The sequence below is a fragment of the Amblyomma mixtum genome, chromosome 6 (assembly GCF_055824585.1).
Source record: "Amblyomma mixtum isolate Tamu chromosome 6, ASM5582458v1, whole genome shotgun sequence".
Taxonomy (NCBI): Eukaryota; Metazoa; Arthropoda; class Arachnida; order Ixodida; family Ixodidae; genus Amblyomma; species Amblyomma mixtum.
Window position 1 is genome coordinate 25,286,976 of NC_143017.1, and position 23,823 is coordinate 25,310,798.

Below are 23,823 nucleotides of genomic sequence, written 5' to 3' on the forward strand. Positions count from 1 at the left end.
TCATCGCAAGACCAGCTTGGCTGGTAGGGAGCGGATCCCAAGAGAAAGCAAGAGGCAGCTGAAGTGTTTGGGGAGGGGGAGGGGGGGGGGGGGGGTTCAGAAAGATTGCGGCTGCAACCGGTGCAGGACACTGTTAATTGGAGGCTAGTCCTCTGCGCTGCAGTAGACGTTCTCATGCCGATCGTATACATGTATGGGATGCGTGCTGTTGAGAACGGGGCCACACACCCACCGCTGGAACCAGTGTTAAAGATGGGGCTTCTATCCCACCGCTGGAACCAGAGTTGAAGACGGAGGGGTCCTGGAGATGACTAACTCGTTTAGCCTCGCAGGTACCGGCTCCGAATGACGTTGACGGACTGCGCTATCGAGGAAACTGTACAGAAGGGTTTATTCTACATATTTACAGATGAGAATCGAATGCAATGCAATGCAATGCGAATGCTCCGATCACACAACAACATCCCGTTAAATACGGTTCGCGTTCCCCAGATCCCTGACTGGGGAACTTAGTTCGAATAACGTTGTCCAATCGGATGGGCCATTGATGACGCTGGCGGTACCACCCACGGCACGGGGCGGTGCTGAAGCTCTCTCGCTCTCTCACAGCTCGGGGGATGAGAAGGGGAAGACAGTCATCAAACACAGATGCGTCACCTTGACCACTGCCGCAAGTATTCTGCGCGTTGCCTCCGTGGGAAAGCAGAATACCGCAGTCTTCTCGCAGGTGGTTGAACCTTCTCGAACTCCCCCGCCGGATGGCCGAAGCACGAGACCCATTCGACACAGCGTCTTTCAATTAGCAGCCTCGCTCAGCGTGACCTTGCGTAGCATCATCCCGTTCGGTGACCCGAAGGCCGACTCGGCCAACGTACACCGCTGCTTCCGTCGTGCTTCATGTGCATCTCTGCTTCCAGCATTGCTGCCGCTGTCCCAAGTTCTCGCCGCATCTTCTAACGACGACACTCGTTTGACAGTAATTTCTCCCAGGCCCGTGGGAGACAGCGTCCTTCGATCGGTTAGGAGGTTCGGTGATTTGGAGTGCAACAGGCCCGGCCGTCGTCGTCTATGCTTCTGCCGCCGGCGCCAGGCCTCGTCATATCCCTTGCTTTGCGATGTGTCACACCCGGCTCCCAGGGCCACGTTGTCCACTCTTAAAGGGCCACTGACCAGGGTCCGGACATTTTTGAAAAACAAGCCCACTGCATAGATGAGGCATCGAAGATAACCTCTGCAAAATACTAGAGCCATGCGCGCCCCGAAAAGCTGCGAAAATTCAAATCAAAGCCCGTTCGTTCTTTCCTTCCTTCAAAAACGGGCCCCGCCCACTACTCTGCACCCCGCTGACGTCAAGGGTGGCTACTTTCGCTAAAGGCACTCCATTGGTGCATCGTTCTGACTGACGGGAGAAGGTTGGGCGTAGCCTTGGCGTCGCGTCGTCTGCACAAGGCTTTCCGCAGCGCCTTCTGTTCTGGCTCATGCCTCCAAACCCGCATGAAGGAAAAAAAAAAAAAAAACTGCGGAGGGAGCGTGCGGCGACAGCCTTGAACCCTTGCCATAAAAAGTAAAAAATAGTAAAACTGAGGGAGTTGGTTCGCCCCCCCCCCCCTCCCCCCCCGCCGTGATCACGTCACGAGAAGCTCTGCGTGCGCGCTCCCTTCTCAGTTTCTTTTCTTCTATGCGAGCCCCCCAAAACAAGGTTTTAATTAGTAGTGCAGCAGAGCCTTTGCCTCGCTTGTCCACTTGAGCGCTCCGCATAGACACCGCTTATCCTCCATGCATCTTGCGTACGCCCTGACTCCAATGAACGACATGGGCTTCGGAGCGGAGAAAAGACACAAACACACAGAACACAAACACACATGAAGAAAAGCAAACGGGCGGTTGCCGGGTCCGCACTTCGCCGTGTGTTTCGAACAGAAACGACTTCCGCCCATCCGCTCGTGAAACGGTGGGGAGGCCTAAAAAAAAAATGAAAAGGTGGCTCGCTAACTGCGAATGACAAACAGATGTATGAAAGGGTGCGCTCGCTAACAAGTCTAGGTGGTCGAGCCGATCGCGCCTCTCGATCGTTCAGTGTGCGGAGAAAATGCGACGACGCTGTTTCAGCCCCAGCAGCAAAAACCAAGAAAATAATTCTATTGAAGGCGGGGCCATGACATAGCCCCGTGACGCACTCCACAGACACCACGCCTCCGGCTTACGTCGGAGAAGGAAGGGGTGATTTTGCCTTGCCGAGCCTACTCGACGAGGAGCGGGAGAGAAGAATTTCGAGGAGGGAATGGAAGGAGAGGAGGCTCGCTGAAAGAGAGGTAGAGAGTGTCTGCTGAGCTGGGGTGGTCCGTGGCCCTTTAACAGCTCGTCCGCGGCCCGAAAAATCTCGAATGGCCAGCGTTCACGACCGCTGGGCAGGAAGAGATGTGTCACACCCGGCTCCCAGGGCCACGTTGTCCACGCTTAACAGTGCCCAAAGGAGGAAAACTGCTTCACTGGAACACTCCCCGGGTTTCACGTTCGGACCGTTTCGTGGGTTGCTCAAACGAAACCGCGCCACACAGATTCTAGCCCGCAAGCAACGCCGTTGTCACGTGACTGCAACAAGCGCATGCGCAGTTGGCAGGAGCAGGCACCAAACATACGCCCATACCGAGCGAAGCCAGTCAACAAGAGTACGCGAGGGCCAAACGCATGCTGCCATTCGGCTTTTCAACGAGGGCCATTAGGCGATAACGCCACATTTGGGAGCCAAAATCGTTACACGCCAGTTCGCCAACTGGCAGCAGAGGCATGCGCGCGCCAAACACGGCCGCTGGCTGCCGCGACACAACCTTGAGCCCGTTTTTTTTTTTCTTTCCTTTCCTTCCCTTCGGCGGCAGCGAGAAACGCGGCCGGTGGGTTTGATCGAAGGAGCCCGGCGCGGCTGAAATGTGAACCAGGCCAAAACGCGCTAACTCAACCGACTGATTGCGAGATGCAACGCCGGTGCGCGCAGTAAATCCCGCCGGGCGCAGCGGGGTCCCCGGCCGAGTGGGCGCCGCCGCCGCCGCTCGGCGAACCGGTCGACACCGTTCGCGGGGGGGAAGGGTTAGCGCGGCGAACGTCACGCGGCGCCTCACCACCACCTCGGGGGCCGCGTCACGCGCGGCGACGACGCCGACCTCGCCGAGAAGCTCAATGAGACGCGTATGCATGCGGCGCAGCGGTCGTGAAAAGCGCACAAACGGCGCGAAACCGTAAGGGCGCGAGATAAGGGCGACGTAGATCTAAGCAAATCAGAAGAGAGAGAGCGAGTGAACCAGGCAGGCAGGCAGCGCGATTGCCCCCAGACACGCTCTTTTACATCGGATTCGATAATCGCCCCGCACGCACGCGCAAGGCTGACACAGGCTGGGCATTCATTTTGCTTCGCTCGCCTCACGCTCGAAGGCCCCCCTCCCCACTCCGCTCACGTACGTACTCCTAGCGACGCCGTCTGGAGGCGCGACGGCGCTGGAACCAGATGCCTATCGAGACGCTTCCGCGCCGAGGGACGCCGCGTACTCCGCGCAATGCCGGAAAGGACCGGCGAGATATATCTGCGAAAGCAGGCGTGCGCTACTCGCAATATTTACGCTGGGCCGATGCCAATGACACGGCCGAGGTGGACAGGTCGTTCATGAACCAGTCGGCGCTCTTGGGCGCCGCCGCCAGTGCAGCGGAAAAAACGGTACACTCACCCGGGCCACCGGGACCCCTGGTTAGAGGCTCACCGAAGAGGCAGGGGAGAAAACACGGGCTTGACGCCGCCACAAAAGGACGTTCGATTGCAATGCACGGCTGAGGCACAAGTACAACCGGCTTAATCAACAAAGGCCGTTTGCGAATGTCGCATAAGGCACACGGCGGCCGCGGCTAGGGAGAAGGGTGCGACATTGCTTCCAAGGAGCAGCAACACCGCAGCAAGAGCGTCTCTATCGCGTGACATCTATCTCGGAGTTGCTGTCTGCAGAGAGTGACGGCAGCTTACTTCCGGAAACGCGTTGCTCAATGCCTGCTTTCACCCCAGAGGGTACACCAGAAGGGCACGGAGATGCGCAAGAGGAAAAGGCTAGCGTCGCCAAAAAAATAAAAAGGAAGCTCCCGGACGAAGCCTTTCCCGACAACCCGAGCTGCCGGGAGTTCATGGAACAGCATCGCATGCTAGGCGCAACGCCTTGCCCGTCGGACAAATCGCACGCAGTCTCTAGGAGGCCTCTCAAAATGTGACAATGACTAAGCACTGTTATTTTTTGCAAGATTCCTTTACTAAGATGACGATACACCGATACATAGCATCAGCAAGCATTGCCTTTCCATTATGAGCAGTCTGAAACCTTTGAACGCATTTTTAATTTTTTTTTCAATTGTTTCAATTAACTGATCAATTACACACACTAAATGCTCATAAATAGCATCATGAAGCATTGGTTTTTCATTCAGAGCATTCTGCCACCTTCGAAGCACCCTTTTCCAATTTTTTTCATTTCTTTAATTCATCAATTAATTGCAACGATTTAATTACATCGTCATCGCCTATCACACACCAACCAATCATCAATCACTAGGAGCCCAAGATTACCATGATACGATTTTTTTTACGCAGCCCCCGGTTATTCCCGACAAGCGGTGTCGCCTGCTACTACGCCGACGGCTTGTCGACCGAACGAGCTGTATACGCGATAGCGTATACAGCTCGTTCGGTCGAAAATAGTGCGCCCTCACCAGGGGCACGAAGAGCTAATCATGACCGGTTTCGCCCCTGGCCTGGCCTAAGCGGTGAAAATCAAGAGCTCCACGAAATGTAGGCGCCAGGCAAATCACGCATACCCTTAATGACTGCGGAGATGTTGCTCGGAAACATGAACGCGGCTGCACGAAACAATGCAGCACGACAGTGAATCACGGTTGCGGGGAGCTAACATGACAATCGCCGTCCCTGAGGCCCTGTCGCCGACTCGCTGTCAATCCACCGCAGGGTCCAGTGGGGTTCTTGATCTTTGAGGAAAGAAGAACGCTGCGCTGACAGGGATATTTACAAGCTGAAGATGACGCGACTGCCTACCACAGACTGGACGTGAAGATACAGGCGGCGTCAGCGATGGCAAAACACGCTACTCGCGTAGCGCATTTTGTCATCGAAGCGAAACGTGCTTCGGCATCTGTAATCCCAGAGCGAAATCTACAGTTCTGGGCACGAAACCGGGGCGCCCTAGGCACACTTCAAGACTCCTTACGCTGCTGGTGCAACCCGTACAAGCCGAGAAGCGGTGTCTGCTGAAACAAACTATAGAACACACAGCGTGCGTAGAACACACGCAGGGATAAGTCGGGCTTCGACTGCAGCATGCAAATGCGCCAGAAGCAAGTGGAGTCATTTCTACGCACCACACCCAAACGAGCGTATCACACATAACTTCACTAGCGAAAGTACGAGACACCAGGAGAACAAAGGACAACGCTGGACAAGTGAAAGTACGAGACACCAGAAGAAAACGGGACAACGCTGGACTACTCAAAAAGTACGAGACACCAAGAGAAGAACACAGGACAACGCTGGACTAGTCCAGCGTTGTCCTGTGTTATTCTCCTCGTGTCTCGTACTTTCGCTGGTGAAGCTATGTCTGATGTACAGCAACTAGCCCACATGGGTACCTTGTTAGAGCTTATCCCTTCATCTGCCCACGGAGAATGAATTTCCCCGGTGCCAGAGCATCCGGCACGTGGTCTCTGGAACTACAGTCTCCACAATGCGTCTACACCCTTGATTTCCGCAGGCTGCGCACCAACCACGTGAGCGTGAAGAGGCGCGTTCGCGACGCCGTCCCGAATGGGGTCTAGGGAAGACGTGAGACTCACCGGCGGCGGCGGCGGCAGCGGCTGCGGCGGCCGCGGCGGCAGCAGCGGCGGCCAGGCGCCCCGACGAGGGTCGGCCCGCTCCTCCTCCGTCCGTGCCTGCGGCCGGCAGCGGCCTGCAGGGAGCAGCCGTGGTGCCGGACGGCGACGCCGGGCACGCAGCGGCGGCGGCACGCGCGCCTCCCACTCAGCACAGCGGGGACTGCTGCTGCTGCTGGCGACTCTGCTGGTGCGGTGGCCACCGGCGCGCCGGGGACGCGGGCCACATCGTCACGGGGGCAGCAGCACCACCTGCGGACACACACACACACACCCGCGGCGGGTCAGAACCAAACACGGACCTAGCGCTGTCACCGTCAACTAAATGCACACGCGACCACACCACGAGATGCGTCAAGGTCGCGAATTTTGCTTGCACACTCATCGCCTTCTCACTGACTCTTTGAATGTGATTTCGCCACCGCTTTTCAGTGCAAATGCACTACTTAACGGGGTCAAGCACAACCAAAAGGATCTTGTGTGAAGCCTCGGAGTAACCCGGGTAAGTTCGGAGGAGCGTCGCGCCAGCTGCAGCCAATGGGAGGAGGGCGTCGCGCCAGCTGCCGCCGAGTGGAGAGGGTACGAAGATGAAGAGCGATAAACGCGGTTGCGTGCGCACGCAGATGCCAGAAAGCGGCGGCGACCACGTTCCCCCTTCCCACCCCGTTATCCCGTACTCTTTCCCCTGGTCCCCAAGAGTGATGCAGCCGGGACCAGTATCCACTCCCCAGAATATTTCATACTACACCCCCCCCCCCCCCTCCAAACACACGCATGCAGAAGGGGCGCATAATGCTTTCGCTCGTCTAGTCGGTGTTGAGGATTGCGCTTCAATACCACCGCTGCGACCAGTGATGAAGACGGAGGGGCCCTTGCGATGATTGACTCGATCAGCCCCGCAGGGCGCAGCTCCGAAGTAAGGCGTCGAACTCCGCTAAGGAGGAAACTGTACAGAAGGTTTATTTTACATATTTACAGTCAAGACGGGAGTGCTCCGGTCACAAAACAGCATCCCGTTAAATAGGGTTCAGATTCCCCAGATCACTCAACGGGAAATAAAGTTCGGAGAACGATGACCAATCAGATGGGCAGATTGGACCCTGGTGGTACAACCCACGACAGGGGGCAGTGCTGGGCTCTCTCGCACCTCGATCGATGGAAAAGGGTAGAGGCCGAGTAATGAAACACCGCTGTATTACTTTGATCACTGCGGCAAGTCTTCTGTGCGTTGCCTTCGGAGAAGAAGTTTCCAGCAGTCTCCCAGCAGGTGAATGAACGTCCTCGAACTCCCCCGCCGGACGTCCGAAACACGAGACTTCTGTCAAGGACACAGCCGTCTTTCAATTAGCAGCCTCAGCTGGACACGTGCGTAGCATCACCCCATCCGGTGACCCGAGGACAGACTCGGCCACACTACCGCTGCCGCCGTCGTCTCAGCTTCCGCCGCTGCTGCCGCAAGCCCTCGCTGCATCTTTTGCTTCGCGATGAGTCACGTCCGGTACTAATTCTTCCCAGGCCCGTGTTCCCCTTAACATCGGTCTAACTACGCGCTTCTGGTGGGTGGAGAATCGCAGGTGGGGATGCACTTTTACTGGCGGGTGCCATAGAGGGACTTTACCCGGGCACATTGACCCGACGGAGTTTTCTTCGAAAGAGGACTGATAGCGATTATAACGATATCTACTGACGCAAGGGGCCAAACAGCGCCAGAAACTTACCTCGGATGAGCTCTGGGTGGCAAATATACGACAAGTGATATAGGTATTACACAAACCGTAAGTGAACTTTATAAAATACAGATAGGACTATACTGGTAACACAGTACAGCTACCGCCGACGGTCACTTGGGGGCGCGACAAAGTATTAGGAATGTGCGCCTGACGTCCTTGTGCGCCTGACGCAACCTTACAGCCATGTACACCCTTCGCCGCAAGTTTAAAGACCGGGAGGTCCGCTTCTGGGCCACGCCGTGTGGCTTGCAATGCATCGTTAGCACTACAAATCTCTCGAAGGTGGCACGAACACTGGTTCTCGCCTCTTCGGAGGCCGATGGTCATGCAGCGCATTTGAAGAGCTCCGCGTGATGGCTCCACAGTCAGCCGGGCTAATGTATCCACGGCGTGCACTCATTCAGTAAGTATCTACAGATGGAATACCACCCCAGCAGAGAGCGAGATACTTTATGCAGGAAAACGATGCTGCATGAGCTCCATTTTTTTTTTAGGCGAAAAAAGCCTAAGAAATACACGGTTCAAATGAGGCGGCCTCCTTCAAAGCGACCCACAAATCCGCCTCGTCAAGGGGGGGGGGGGGGGGGGGGGGATGAAAAACGCGAAACAGAGAAACAATTAAAACACCGACAGGTGGAGAGTGCGGAACGGAAACCGACCGCCGAAGAGCGTCCATAAATCACACAGGTTGTTAACTTTACTTGAAAATGCAGCGATGCCGGATGCTGCGACAGTCATGTAGTACATAGCAGGGTTCAACAGGCATAGACCAACATCGATCTGTGACGTAAGCTACTGCGGCCGGCTGGAACGACTGGGGGAAACTTGGGGGTGAAAAGTAGGCTTAGCGCTCACTGGAGTATAAGGAATCAGAAGTTTTCAAAGCAGTTTTTTGACTGCACATGTCCACCCATGATGTTGCCTTTTCGTGAAGAACAAAGTATAAAGCGTCATTATGAATGCGATGTGTATTTAAAACCCCGCCAAACGTGCGCATGGGAGCCTCCCGCCGCTGGGAGTACAAGACCTCCCGGACAGCATCTAAAGCGGTGCCTCCTGCCTCCTCGGCCTAGTGACGAGGGCGGTGGCGGAATGCCATTTCCGTTGGACAAGAAAAAAGTTCTTTCCTCATCCCCCTCTTCAACAGACAGAGCACACATGGAGGCCGCCCATCGTCAACAGTTGGCGAGTGCTTTGAAGAGAAGTGTGACAGTGTACCCGACGTCATTTCGAAGCAATCTTTGTAAAATGCCACAATAAATGTGTTGCGAAGCTGATATACACACAATAGGCGCAGTGCACGCTGGGTATTTTGCCGAACCATGCAAGCTTCTGGTGCAGTATATACGACATGCTGCCGCGTGCGCTACATTTGCGCACTAATGGAGTAGTTCAAACTAGACAGCGAGACACCATGGCGGGCTACACCAGAATCTTGCGTGATTCCGGGAAACATCTAGCGGGTAACAGCGAATTTTGGGTGTATGTCCGGCTTCACAGCGCACATTCACCGTGGAATTTTAAAGCGATAACTTCGAAACGACGCAGCATAGTTTATCACACTCTTCTTCGAAACACTTGCCAACTGTTAACAAATGGCCGGGTACTCCAAGCGTACTCCGCGAGACGGGACAAGTATTTTGGAAAGTTTTGCTCACATGTGTTTCTATGCGTCGCGCTCCCGTCCCGCATCCCACGCAAGCCAGAACTGACTCCCACGCGCACGTTTTGCGGAAGTTTTAAATATACATCGCCTTCGAAATGACACTTCATACTTTCAGAACCTGCTCGAGGATGCATTCGGCTGTTATTTACGGAGGGACGACATCATAGGCGCACTGCGAAATCAGAAAACTGCTTCGAAAACTTTTGCTTTATTTAATTTGTTCCCATGGTCGCTAAGCCTACTACTATTCACACCCAGTTGGAACCGCTCGCCGGGACGAAGCAAGAGTGAAGGAAGAGAGAAAGGGGCGCTCCGAATTAATTTCGGCCCCCTCGTTTACAGCGCACTGACGTGGAACGGGCGCCTTTTGGATTTCGCCTCCACCGAAACGCGCCCCTGCGGCCGGGATCTGATTCGGCGTCCTCGCGCTCACCAGCCGAGCGCCTCCGAGCGCCACCGAGCCCGTGCGACGCGGAAGCTGCAAATGGAGCACACACTGGCTCGTGACGTCTCCGAACCCGATGGCGCCAATCAGACTGCGTCGCTGCGGCGTAGCGCTGGTCTACAGCGGCAACAATGACGTCCCACCTATCCACGTTGCATCTAGCCGTCAGCCGGCCCACTACGGAGCAGCGGACCCCGGGGCCGCTAAACCTGCCACCAGCGCCTCCCACTTCTCTGTTTGACAGCCAGGCCTTCGAAACGGCTGCGTTAAAGCCCCGGTATACCAAAACCGCTGCGCTTAGGCAACTGGAAATGCTAGATGCGTGAGCTGAAAAAAAAAAAAAAATGATGTAATTCGGCGCAAAAGACGACGGCATGTGCTTGTGGCTTATAAAGGCTGTCTCCCTCGCCGCTCTCAAGACGCTCCGGGCACAGTGTATCAGACCCCTTGCAACAACTCTAAGGACCCTGGCTGTGGATGCCTGCTCACACGCTCGCACAAGTATTTGCATAACGCTTACCACTTGGACGCTCCTCACTGACTCTATTCTCTCGAAGCCCAATCGGCTGCCTGGACAGCTCTGGACAACAAGCTAGCAACAGCACTGCAGCTAGGGCGGTGCGGGTTCCACGCAGAGAGCGGATTCGAAAACGCTGGCCGCACCGTCGGCCTGCGGGCCTGCGGGCATCATCAGAAAGACGGGTAGATGCTCGTCTACAACCCATTCACAGCCAGCATTTAAAGGAATGCCAAGCGCAGGTATCGGGAACAGTTACCAAAAAATGTTACTGTGTGCACATTTCTGTTCCACCTATAGCCACAGGAGCCACGCTGAGCGAGCTTTAAGCGCAACTTCTGACGACGCCCTGATAAGGCTCTCCACTGCCCGAAAGCGCACAATGCCGCGAGACAAAGGCACACAACGGAAGCAGGGGGCAACGAACCCGCAACTCGCCTGGACCCTCCAGATTGCGGTGACTCCACTGACAACTAGCTGAGACTACTCCACCCGCAAGCGAATACAGAGCTGCAAAAAGTACGCAGGCCTCCGTGGACAGGGTAAGCAGCAATGTTCAAGCAGCGCTGCTGTCGATGAGGCGCCCATCAACACCAGTCCACTTTTCCACTTCCTAGTTCTCTTCTTTTCGGACGCAGCGTTCCCCGCCGGCTTCCCATAGCTAGGAAGCAGATAAATTTAGTTCCCAACAACGCGACCGGGACAACTGTCATCGCGGCCTGCGCCGCGAGAAGCGGTCCAGAGCGCAAATGGGTCAACGCTCGCGCAGCTTCGGCCGGAGAGGGAACTGGAGGCGTGGTAAAGATGCGCGGCGATCCTATTTTTTTTTGTTTTCTTTTTCTCCCAGCAGGCCCAGCGGATCCACGCGAGCAGTCATAATGCTCGTAGGAAGGGCGCCGACGTCGCGGGGCCGCACCGCGTCGTCCAGTCACCGCAAAGCTCGCGCCTGCCTCGGCGACCCGGCACCGGCAGCCCAATGCTGCGCCGCGGCGGCAGCCAAAAAACAAAAAGGGGGGGGGGGGGGGGGGGGGGGGGAGGCCGGGGAGCGAGACGGGGGCGGCCAGCGGTGGAAGGCAGCGGGTAGCACACGTTCACCGGGTCAATCAATCCGCCGCCGAGGCGGAGAGGGGGGAAACGGCGGGTCTCGGCGCAAACCGGAGCAAAGCACGGCGGGAGCACAAAAGAAGGTTACCCGCCCGCCGGGGCACTGCACGCGGGGCAGTGCAGCGGGCCACCGGCACTGCGGCGCAAGGCGGCAACCCACGCCGCCGAGGCGACACGGGCGGTGCGCGCGCGCATTGCGAAACGCGGACGCGGCACACAAGGGCCTCTGGAGAAACACCCCACCCCGGCTCAGAAATCTGGCACGCTGGATCGGCCTTCCCGAGTCTGGGACGTGCATGCGGTCGCGTCACCCGTGACAGCAAAGTAAAACAAAGACGTTGCGAAAAACAACTTTTCCGGCTCCAACGCTGTACCGCGAGTGAACAAAATAACATATACAGCCGCTGTTCATCAGGGTCTACGAGTGATAAGCGCTAGCTGGTTAGCGAAGCGATCAGCACAGATAAACGTAGTAGTCAATGACTGATCGGGGGGGATTCATGACCGAGGCTGCTCTGCATCACGCGAAGCCTGTTTACATGAATCCAACCGAACCGGGTCGAATCAGCGTCGGGTTAGTTGACTCGACCCAGATTCGCCCCGCTTGGTGTCTACATGAGCTCGGTTCAAGCGCGTAAGTATCGCAGTGGCGCCTAGCGTCGAGGTTCGCAGTTATGGTGCAAGCTTCCGGCTCCTGTTTCTAGCCCAAGCGTTCCAAGGCGGGTCACGCGAGACCCCCTGCAGGCGAGTTAACTCTACTCACTCTGCCGCTTATTTTACTCGACCGGACAGCGTTTACATGAACTCGACAACTGGTTTTTGCCCGACAAGCGAACTATAGGCTCGACTCTATCGAGTTCGTGTAAACAGGCCTACGGTGAAGGTTGGGGCTTTGGCTTCATATCCGGCAGTACAAGCTGGGCTTCACTGGAGGGATCACTCGTGGCACCTGAATGTAAGGTACGGTGCCCCCCCCCCCCCCCCCCTCCATCGTAGCGATAGCTACACTACGCAAGCCGCTTCGCGAGGTCAGCGTGACTGCGCGCTGAGCCGTGGCACCACCGCTCCGCCAGCTGTGCGCATGCGCGGAGTGAGTTCATAGCCTGCAGCTGGTGTGCGCGCCTCACCGCTGCGCCGACGGCGGAGCAGACGCCGCCAGCCTCTTTTTCTGAGTCTTCATATGCTAGTGCATTCCTACGCTCGGGGGAACGGCGCAATTGGACCAGACGACGAATCGGGTGAACCAGATTGGCTCAATGCAACTAGCGATGTAAATTACTGGCCGAAACAGAACATCATATGCTGCTAAGAAAGAAATACCACATTGGCCACGTGGGTACTTGCACCGACTGGTAAACCGACAACAGCCACCCTTCCGCAACCGAGGAGGATCGAAGCCCCCTGTCGGAAGGGGTCCTAAATGACTGTCCACGAAGACGTTGTAGGACTGCGCGCGAATCTTTCGCCGCTTCCTGCCGACGACACATCACAGATGGAGGAAGGGAAAAAAAGAACCCTTCCCCGTTTTCGAAATGACTGTTTTCCGCTGTAACCAGATACATCGTTTGTTAGTCTGAAAGGACGCTCTACACCTCCCCTCGGCTCTCCCACTGTGTCCTCGTCGTACCCATGTCTAGAAAAAAAAAGGCCAACGCGCGCACACATGTCACCGTCCTAGGCCAGGGTAAACTCTAATTACAGTAGAGCTTTTAGCCTTTAGTCAAGCGATAGCAGGACCCTGGGACCACCAGAATCTGCCAAGCCAGCGCGGAGAGCGATAAGAATGGAACAGGACTGACTGGAGGAAAACGGCCCAGCCCGGGACTCATTAACTCCATTCCTCGTCAGGCTCATCATTCCGACCTTAAGGGACCCGGGAAATAATTTCCCTGTCGGCAGACCGGAAACTCCTCGCATTAATACCACGCCTCCACACGCATGCAGCACAGAAAGTAGAATCCCGCTCGAAAGTTGGCTTGTCCTTTGCACCGCCTTTGCGCGGCCTTGTGCGTGAAACGCGCCCACGTGTACGGGTCTCTCGAATCGGCTACTCGCCAGGCACCTTTAGGAACCGCATGAACCTCGCTCACGCTGACACTGCACTACGGCGAAGGAAATTCCGAGCAGCCAAAACGCGGCCGCGCAGCATGGTAGACCGGCCAAGCACGTGCGTCATGAACGGAAGTAGCTGCGCACCGTTATGAACAGAACAGGCGAGAAAGTCTAGGATATGCGCCCAGCACCCTTGTAAAAATGCTCTATAGACTTTCTATAAACTTCTTACACTCTACTGCCTTCGTACAGACATTTCGTTTCGTCTATTCATAACCTGTAGATTTTCTGTAGACAAAAGTCTACTAAAAGTGCATGGCCATAATTATATGACTGTCCATAGAAAAATCTATAGGATTTGCCTATGGAACCTCTATAGACCAGATAGGCAAGTCTATAGACGGTTTATAGGCTAGCTGTCTAAAGAAATTTCTGTAAGGGCAGGACAGTACGAAGGTGAAGTTTCGACACCCGGTGACAGCGCTTCTAAAAAACGCGTTAAAAATATTCTCTTTGGCGGAGATGTTGCGAAATCCCGCCGTCCCTACCATCCCAAGCGTCGGCGTCAAAAACTCTTCTTGGCTGCTATCGGCGACGGTCGCGCTGGCCATGTTAGCGCAGAGCAAGACGGCAACGGAGGCGGACGCCTCCAAATCGAATTCACACTCGATACGATACGACAGATGCGAATCACTGGGCGAGTAGTGAGCGGCGATCAACAGCCGTGTCTCGTGGGCAGTGCGGGAAGTCTGAGTGATATCTTCAGTACGCAGACGCGGCTCCACGTTGACCGCCCAGATAGTGCAGTCAAGTCCATGATGGAGACGGAACACCCGATCTAGCTCGGAACACATTTTAGTCGCCGCGAAAGGGACCACGAAGGTAAAGCGGTGCACAGCTAATTCGGGAAGTGCGCGATCAACGCAGCAGACAGGGGCTAACGCACAGATCTCAGGCGAAGCCCCCGGCGGCCGATGGACACGAAGTACCATGTGTTTGCTTCGGTTTGGTTTGGTTTATTGGAGTTTAACGTCCCAAAGCGATTCCGGCTATGAGGGACGCCGTAGTGAAGGGCTCCGGAAATTTAGACCACCTGGGGTTCCTTAACGTGCACTGACGCAGCACAGCACAAGGGCCTCTAGCATTTCGCATCCATAGAAATTCCACCGTCGAGTGTTTGCTTCGTTTCGCTCACTGTGCGTGGCTATATATGCAGCGAGGGGGTGGTTTCCACGCAAGATAGAACAAAGGTTGGCTGGTCGACCTCTTAAATTTATTTGAAATGTTTATACACTGCCGCCTGATGAGTGGTAAGATGATATCCAGAAATGGCACGTGCGCCCCCCCCCCCCCCCCCCTCCCAAGAAAAAAAATTTTTTCGAAGCACCGGAAATTATTGATGACGAAGAGGTGGAGTTCGGCGCTTACGCTCTCTGGTGTTTTGGCCAACTCCGGTTATGAATTGCATAAAACATGCTGACGCTAGGTACCTGAAAATTGAGTAAATATCTTGTTGTTTTTATTTGTGCTCATTTATTTGCGACGCTTTGGAAGGTATACATTGTTTTGAAATTCGTCGAAGTCTATCGGCCCAAAGAACGATCTTTCGTCTACTTTGCGGTTGTTTACCTCAAAAAAGGCTTGTGGCAGAGTGGAGTAATCGTGTGCTATGTTCTATGCACACTTATCTATCAAACTGCTGAAGTTCATATTTTTATGACTTCGCGATAACCGCACACACTTCAACAAAACGCAGAACAATGCAAACTTCTGACAATACAAAAAAACTTCCCTGGAGAGAACGCAGCTATCAGAGCAACAAAATTATGCATCTTTTTGATGGTTGCGAAAGACGACATACAGGAGAATACGCTGACAATGTTTAAAAAATACTAGAAGATATTAAAAAAGATTTTTTTCTTATTCTGAGAAGTTTCCATTGTTCGGTGTTTTGTTGAAGTTAGCGTGATTATATCTCTCTATGGAAGAGTCATAAAAATGCAAACTTCAGCAGTTTTACATATAAGTATGCATAGAACACAGCACCTAATTAGTGGCGATCTGCCACAGGCAAAGCGAATGGTGTTAAACCCCCCTCCCCCAATAATAATCACCATTATTCTCGTCTCGTTATCGAAGTTGTCCAAAAACCCCGGTTAACGGAGTTTCTCAGAGCAGCAGGGGCCGTTTCTCGTACGCGGCCCGGAAAACGCGGCGAGCCGGCACGTGTTGCTGCTGCTCCTGCGGAGGCCCGCGTGCGCTGCTGTCCGCAAGGAGGCGGCGGCCCCGTTATTCGGCGGCGGCGCAGCGACCTCCGCCGCCGCCGCGCGACCCGCAGAGGAGGTCGGGGCCGACGCCGCCTCCGCGCGCCCGGGCCAAGGAGACGCGCTGGAGCGGAGGGGAGGAGCGGTGAACGGCTGCTGCTGCTGCTGCAGCAGCTCGACCACGCCGCGCGCGCTTTTGTCTTCGATCGCTGGGCCGCGTCCACCCGAACATCGAGGGTCGCATTCGATCGTTATTACGCGTTAATTTATTCCCACTGCTGTTGCTACTGCACTGTGTACACTAGGAGGATTAACCCAATGAAAACAGTACGTACTCCTCCTCGACCTCACCATCATCAGAGGCAGCAGCAGCATAAATACGTCCACGGATAGGCGAGCATTTCCCAATGCCCTCTGCCCTGCGTCAGCTGCCACCCCTTTGCTCTCACAGACTCTCTAAATCTCATTCGCCTCCCGGCGTCACAAATCGCAGTAGGCTCCGCTTTGAAAGGGCGAACAACACGAGCTCACTACGTTGCTTGCTCGCAGGATAGCCACCGCTGCCCTTTTCAGAAGCAACGACAGTTGAGGAGCAATCTTTTGGCTATCTTTCACCGGGCTCCCAGGGGAAGTTTCTCGCACTGTGGTCAATGGCGATGGAGGCGATCACACACACACAGCTCGGAAAATAGACACATCTAACGAGTTTGCGCGAAAAAAATACTCCGCACGGAGAACTGGGCAGCGCCGGGAAAACATCAGCAGCACTTTTCAGGCACGCAGTAGTTGGCACCGCGCTGCACTCACCGCCCTTTAACCCGGTGCCCCGCGCTATTACAAAACATGTCATCCCTCCGTCCAATAATACGCCGGGACAAATACTGCAGGCAGACTTGGGGAAAAAAGAAAAACAAAAAGATCCTCGGGCCACACAGAATAATATGCCGGGAAAGCCGCCGTCGGCGCTTGCCATTATGAAAAATTTGTTGTTGTGAGGGGAGGGGGTGTTAACGTCCCAAACCGACTCAGGCTATGAGGGACGCCGTAGTGGAGGACTCCGGAAATTTCGACCACCTGGGGTTCTTTAACGCGCACTGACATCGCACAGTACACGGGCTTCTAGAATTTCGCCTCGATTTAACTTCTACCGCCGCGGCCCGGGATCGCACAACCGCCCGGCGGAAGCTAGTGGCACGAGGTTCACTGAAACGACAGACTGGAGGGCAATGAGAACAGAGCTCACTAGAAAGCCCAGAAAGCCGCAACAGTCGGCAAGCGTGAGCCCTGTGCACTCCGTGAGGGACACAACCTGGTTAGGCTGGTTATCGCTTAGAGACAGCACAGTGCCAGCGCAAGCAACGTATACGCAGATGAAGAAAGTGCCAAGGGTGAGACAGGATGGTCCCTACTTAGCCGCGTACATTTGCTGCGCTGGCACAGCGCTTCAACAACATAGTACGTTTGGCGAGCATTAGTGAAGCTCCGGGTAAACAAAGGCTTCTCACGCACCGAGGCAGGCTCTCCGTCTGGCACGAACCCAGGGGAAGAACAACACGCTCGCGGGGAGCACACTCGAGCGAAAGCCTCCCACCCCCGTGCTTCCTTTTTTTTTTCCAGTCGGGGCAGCCGCCCGAACAAGAAAGCTCATGTCGCGCAGCTGTCCGCCACGCGCGCACGGCTGCGGAGGCAGCGGCGACGCGACCCAGTTCACGCGCGGATATACGTACTCCGCACTTCGGCTCGAACGCGGCACCGAAACGGGGTCGTAAAAAATCTGGCCGAGCGGCGAAAGGAACGCGGGGACAAACAATTAGGCGCCAAATGCGAAGAGGGGAGGGCTTCCTCCTCCTGCTGCAATGCTGCTGGAATCGCACGCGCGGCCAGGACGCGCGTCTCCAGCGGCCGAGCCTCCCTCGCGGGCCCTGACACAATTTGGCGCAAGCGGCAGCGCAGCCGTGCCTACACGAGCGCCAAGACGTCGGGACAGAACTGCAGCAATAATGCCTCACAGGAAACAGCGGATAATAGACATACGTACTGGTTCGTCTCCACCCCCCAGCTGAGAATCAGGAGCCTGAGCTACGCTTCCACCCCTGTCACGCACGTGCGAACGACAGAATAAAAAAACAAGAAAGAAAATGACATACGCAACACACAGAAACGAACACGGACGCTTATCTGCACCTCACGCCGCGATGAGGTGGTGCCCGTTAACGACAAAGTCCTTTGTCACCAGCGCTGATTTTGAACGCGCACGAACCACGCCAGCCGCCAGTGTTACTCCCCGGCCCAGCACGAGGAATGATTACAGTGGTCTTTTAGCGGGTTTAACGTCCCAAAGCGACTCGGGCTATGTATGATGGACGTCTCAGTGGAAGGCTTAGGAAAATTTCGACGTCCTGGGGTTCTTCTGACGTGCACTGACATCACACAGTACACAGGTCTCTGGCATCTCACCTCCATAGTCACCAGACTAGCATGGAACACGAGTGGGCGGCGACCCCCCCCCCCCCCACCGGGCAAAAAAAGAAATAATAATAAAAATACACATAAGTTGCCTCAATGTTGACGCCATCTTGGAACCCTAAATTCCAGCAAGAATTTTTTTTTTTGTACCGTGACGAGTTACGCCTATGCTGACCGACACTTGATCGTAAATGTGCGGGCTGCGCCGCCCAGCATCAAAATTACGGAAAAAAGAAAAAAGAAAAAAACGAGCCCGCCGGAGGAGGACGGCAGGCCGGATAACGGCGCGGTCCGGTCGGCATTATACGCCCGCTTTACGAGCCGGGAGGTCGAGTGCGGCGGGGCACGCCACGGCCGCAGTGAACGGCGTCGGCATGCTCCCTCCTCGGTGCCGCTGTCCGAGACGAACAGCTGGTTCCCACCGAGCGAGGCCGTTTCGAAAGGTTCCGTCCGGCTAGCCCAGAAACCTCGCCGGGCGGGCCGCGGAATCGGGCACACGGACGCCGCCATCGCGCAATCCCATGCACTGCGGGGTGCGGTGCGCAACCCCGCCACGGAGGTGGGACAGGAAACGCGGTCCGCCTTCGACACTGCGAAATTAGGACCTACTCCGTCGCGGTACGTGTGCACGACCGGCTGCACCGCTCGCAGAACTAACTAGCCTTCCTTCCGGCGGGAGACGCCGACAAGGCCCTAAGCATAATTCGTCTCCGGTGAACCAACACTACTCCGAACAGGAGCTCACCATGTTTTGCAAGTTAGGACGCCGTAAATACCCGCTTCCCCACAAGACATCAGGCAACTACATGGAGACGGCTACAAACCAACTCATACCCAAGTCTCTACATATGCAGTAAGATCTGGCCTACACAATACACTCCAGAATGCGTGTGGTGCGGAGAGATAGCCACCCTCTACCACTAACCACTCCACATGGGGCGACAGAGCCCAGAATTACAAACCAGTCAGTCGAGCAGTGGGAGGAGCTTCTGTCCAGCTCCGACCCGCAAGATCAGCTTGCGCTGGTTGAGCGGGCCGAGGAGGCAGCGAAAACCAGGGGGATCCTGTATCTAGGAACACCACCACCTGCTACTCAAGACCCCAACCTCTAAACCCCGTTGTCGTGACCGTACTTCGGGCCACGTGGGCCCGATCAAGCAGCTACCGTGAACAATCCACGAGGCCGACAACCTCGCGACGGCGGTGGTGCAGTGGGGTGCTTGTGACGCCCCCCTCCGAGCCTAAGTGGATTAGTGCAGCGGAATTCCTTGAGCGGAGGTGACCACGGCAGCAGCGGCGAAGGCAGGAGGCATTGTCAGCGCAACCACAGCGGAAGCGGAGGCGACGTGGCGGCGCCAGTCACGCTGGCTGTTAATTGAAGACGGCTGGGTCCCCGACTCGTGTTCTGGACATTCGGCGGGGAAGCAAGTTCATTCACCTGCGGATAGACTGCGGGAGATTCCTTTCCAGTCGTGTGGGATTAGTCAGCATCTCCCCGTTCCCATCGACCCAGCTGCGAGAGAGTGGAAACGCCCGCACCGGCCCTGCCGTGGGTGGTAACACCAGCGTCTACTTCGGTCCATCTGATTGGACAGTGCTCTTCGAACTTTATTCCCCAGCCAGGGATCTGGGGAATCCGAACCATATTTAACTCGGCTGTGAGTGTGGCCGAAAAAAGCCTGCTAGCTCCAGTCGACTACGGTTGACGAAGACGTTCCCCTTCCACTGAGAGCCATTCTCAGTCCCTCTTTGTAAATAATGTAAATAAGTTTATAAAGTTTTCGTTACCTTCCATCTTAACCCAGTCTCCCATCCTCCTCGTCCCATCACCGGCCCCCGGCCATGATACCTGGAGGTGGATCGCAACACCGTCCCATTTTGCGGAATAAAGTTTTATACTACTACTCTCCGGTGAAGAAAGACAGCAAACCTAAAGTGTGGGTCGGACCACCGCGATGCCGATCAGCGCGCAGCGGACGAGAACGACAAAAGCCGGCGGACGAAAGAAGAAACACGGCAGCCGTAAGACGAGTTCACCAGGCGGCATTTGTTTTGCGCACGTCTATTTCCTTCCCACCCTCATAAAAATAGTCGATAGACAGTCTATAGACTTGTTATCGACTCTATTGACTTCCTATAGATATTGCTTTCTGTCTACTGATAGTCTATACACTGTATATAGATAAAAGTCTACTAAATGTGAATGGCCATAGATCTATAGATTGTCTATAGACTGTCTATGGCATTTGTATAGCCTATAGACTTTTGTCTATAGAGAGTCTATAGACTTCATAGACAGAAGTCTATAGACACTGTATGACTGTCTAAAACTTTTGTACGGGCAGGCGCCTGCAATCCAACGAAGCGGCAGGTTCAAGAATGCGGGCGAGCGTTCGCCCCCGCACATCGCGCGCGTTCCCACAGCCGTCAGCGCCGGCGTCGAAAGAGGAAAAGGCAGCGAGACGTGGGCGTGGCCCTTCGACGTCGCTCGGCACAATCCATCATCGCTGCTGCCAAGGTGCAAACGCCGGGCGCACTGGTGCGGACCCGTGCATATGCAAATCGCCGCTACTGGAAGCGGCTTCCTCGAAATATGGTATGACTGAGGGTGTGCGAAAAGATCTACGCGCTCGCACTCCGCACGGCTCAATGCACTCTCTCCTGTCCGGGCACGGCCGGCCAGATTCACTTCGTCTTCCGCCTCCACGCAGACACACACGGCTAAACGGGCAAACAACTCATCTGAACGATCACAAGACGTAGAGTGTAGAATGAAACTGCACTCCGAATCAACGCTACGAGTTTGTTCTAGTAACGTTGCTCCGAATCAGCAAGTTCAATGGTACCATTTCATTCAAGTCAGCTCTGGCAGGAAATACCGGGTTGTATACGTGCAACGTACGCTTCTGCACATACGCGCGAAGCTAACCGGGCCTCAATCTTTCTAAGCAGGCACTGAACGCCAGCTCAGTACCCCGGCTGTTTTGTGTCCCAGCGCAGAACGCCTGCCAGGGAAGTCCACGCAAAAAAAAAAAACACAAAAAAAGAAAAAAAAACGTTAGAGATCACTGCGGCATCCGCACTGGAGAAGTGAGTAAGCATGAGTTGTCAAACTTCACGCTATGCTTCGTTTTCAAATTTTTAGCAACGCGTTGGCTCCGCCCATATTTCCGGTCACGTGGTGCCACACTTCCGGCATTTTCATATTTGGCGCCACTTTTGCTCTGGCCCCGCCCACTTTCTGGACAATTTTGGCTCTAACTAACTAATTAATCCCCCCCCCCCCCCCCCCCCCAGACTTCCCGCACGAGATTTTTTGATGCTCTATCCGATCGTACCATTCTTTTTCGCATAAGCCCCTTCGTTCGGACGCAATCGTGCGGACAAGCTCCGCAGACATAGCCATACAATGCTTACACGTTAAAAGAAGCTGCGGCGGTTCTGCTCCGGCATGTCGCTCGTGGAGCGCGTTAATTATGCGGCTGCCTGCAGTGCAGCGTTCGAAGCAGGCTATTCTCCCACTGTGGTTCGAAGCTAAGTGCAAGACCGACCAGCTTGGTTTCTGCGGTAGGCCCCCGCTCGAATAGTCTGAAATCGTGTCTGTCGCCAGGGGACACAGTGACGAGACAAGGAGGTGTCACGGGATCGTGTCACTACGCTGCAGCTGACAGCTGCAAAAGCGCGCATATGGCGCGGTTATTATGGGTCGGCAGCGACCCACCGGATATACAAGACACGCAGGATACACCAGACTGGGCCATAGATACACCAGACCCATAGAATCTTGGAGCTAGCTGCTCACCAACTTGCAGCACTGAGCGCTGATCAGGAGCGGAATGACGGTTCACTCCCGAAGGGGGCGGTCTCATTTTAACGAGGTATTTTAACGAGGTAAAGCAAGTAGCATTCGGCGTGATTCTCCATTGTAAAACATCTTGATTGGGAAAGGGGGGTGAGGGGGGAGGAAGGGGCGACCGCCTCTCCACATATAAATCCATCCCTGGAGCAGCTTCGCAACTACGCACTGCTCAAAGATATAAACGGACGTCATTTATACGAGGTCTGTTAGAAAAGTATCCGACTTTAGTATTCTTTTTGCGAACACCTGATGGATATGAAACAAGCGCGCTTACAGCAGCCGACCTTGAACCCTCGTGCGCATGCACGAATTTTTTCCCGCCTGCTGATAGCGTCAGTCGCTGGGAAGCAGCGTTTGAGTGAGGCAGTGCGCAGTGCTCTCGTCGGTTTTTTGTTGCAAGGAAAACGGCGGAGTGAGAGGAGCAGCGCTACTACCTCAAATTTTGCTAGAAACTTGGCGATAGCCAAGTGGAAACCATTCGAAATGTTCAGACGGCTTTCGGTGATGATGCTATGAGCAGCACACAGATTAAGCAGTGGTGCAACTGGTTTAAAGACAGCCGCACATCCATGGAGAGAGAGCCACGCTCCGGTCGGCCATCAACATGCCGAAATGACCAGGTAATTGCCGAAGTGAACGCTGTGGTGATGCGGGACTGTTGTGTGACTATCCGAGAAATTGCGGGAGAGGTGGACATCAGCAATTTTTCTGCACATTCCATTATCACCGAAGATTTGGCCATGGAGAGAGTGGCAGCGAAATTCGTGCCGAAGCTGCTGACGGTGGAGAAAAAGCAGCTTCGTGTTGATGTCTCACAGGAGATGCTGGATTCCACAAACAGTTACCCTGACTTCACCGACGCCGTAATCACTAGTGACGAGTCTTTGGTGTACGGGTACGACCCAGAAACCAAATCCCAGTCGTCACAGAGGACGCATTCCACGTCACCAAGACCAAAGAAGGCCCGCCAAGTGCGCAGCAATGTCAAAGTGATGCTGACTGCTTATTTGACTCCCTCTGTGTGGCACACCACGAGTACGCACCTCACAGGGTCAAAGAATGACTAAATAGTACTACAGGGATGTCCTCCATCGCCAACGTGGTGCTGTGCGGCGCAAGAGACCGGAATTGAGGTCAACAAGAAATTGGCGCTTCCCTCGCGGCATTGCTCCTGCACATTCCTCTCATTTGATTCAGACTTTTCTGGCAAAAAACCAGACTCCTGTAGTTCAAAAGGCTCCTTACTCTCCTGATATGTCCCCCTACGACTTCTGGCTGTTTCCTAAAATGAAGAGGCCATTGAAAGGAGCGCAATTTCAGAAAAGAAAGGACATTATGGCTGCAACGACAGCAGAGCTAAATTCCATTCCGAAAAGGGCCTTTTCAGAATGCTTCCAACAATGCCAGCACCGCTGGGAGATGCATATGGAGCCCCAAGGAGACTACTTTGAAGATTATTAGGTTTCTAACGCTCCAGTTATGCCAGTTTTTTTCTTCGGCCAAAGGTCGGATACTTTTCTAACAGACCTCGTACATGTTCCCAGATTGAAATCGCGCCGAACCACTCGCGTGGCTGGTTCCGTGGTTCCCATGCAAGCGAAAACGCTCGCGATTTTTGCCGCCGCGGCGCAAAAACGTGTTTCGGGCGGTCGCGGCGGCTCGAGCGGCCAGAGCGACGCGGTTCCAACAATTTGGAAATTTGTCCCCGGGACGCACCGCTCAAGCGCACAATTTGTTCAATCGCTTGCATGCGGAAACAGACTTGACGCGACTCGGCTGGCTGGAACAGCCCTTTCATATTTCACGCCCG

The 23,823-nt window shown here is 54.9% G+C and overlaps 1 protein-coding gene across 6 annotated transcripts in view; it reads right to left on the bottom strand.

The window, feature by feature from the left end:
• rdx (BTB/POZ and MATH domain-containing protein rdx) overlaps window positions 1-23,823 on the bottom strand; it is a 231,005-nt gene that overhangs the window by 87,409 nt on the left and 119,773 nt on the right. For 4 of the 6 annotated variants that reach the window (XM_089547677.1, XM_089547674.1, XM_089547675.1 and 1 more), the window contains one exon: window positions 5,875-6,162. The exons of the other annotated variants lie outside the window; for them this stretch is intronic. The gene's annotated coding sequence lies outside the window, so the exon portion shown is untranslated. The remainder of the gene's footprint in view (window positions 1-5,874; window positions 6,163-23,823) is intronic. 6 annotated transcript variants of the gene reach the window in all.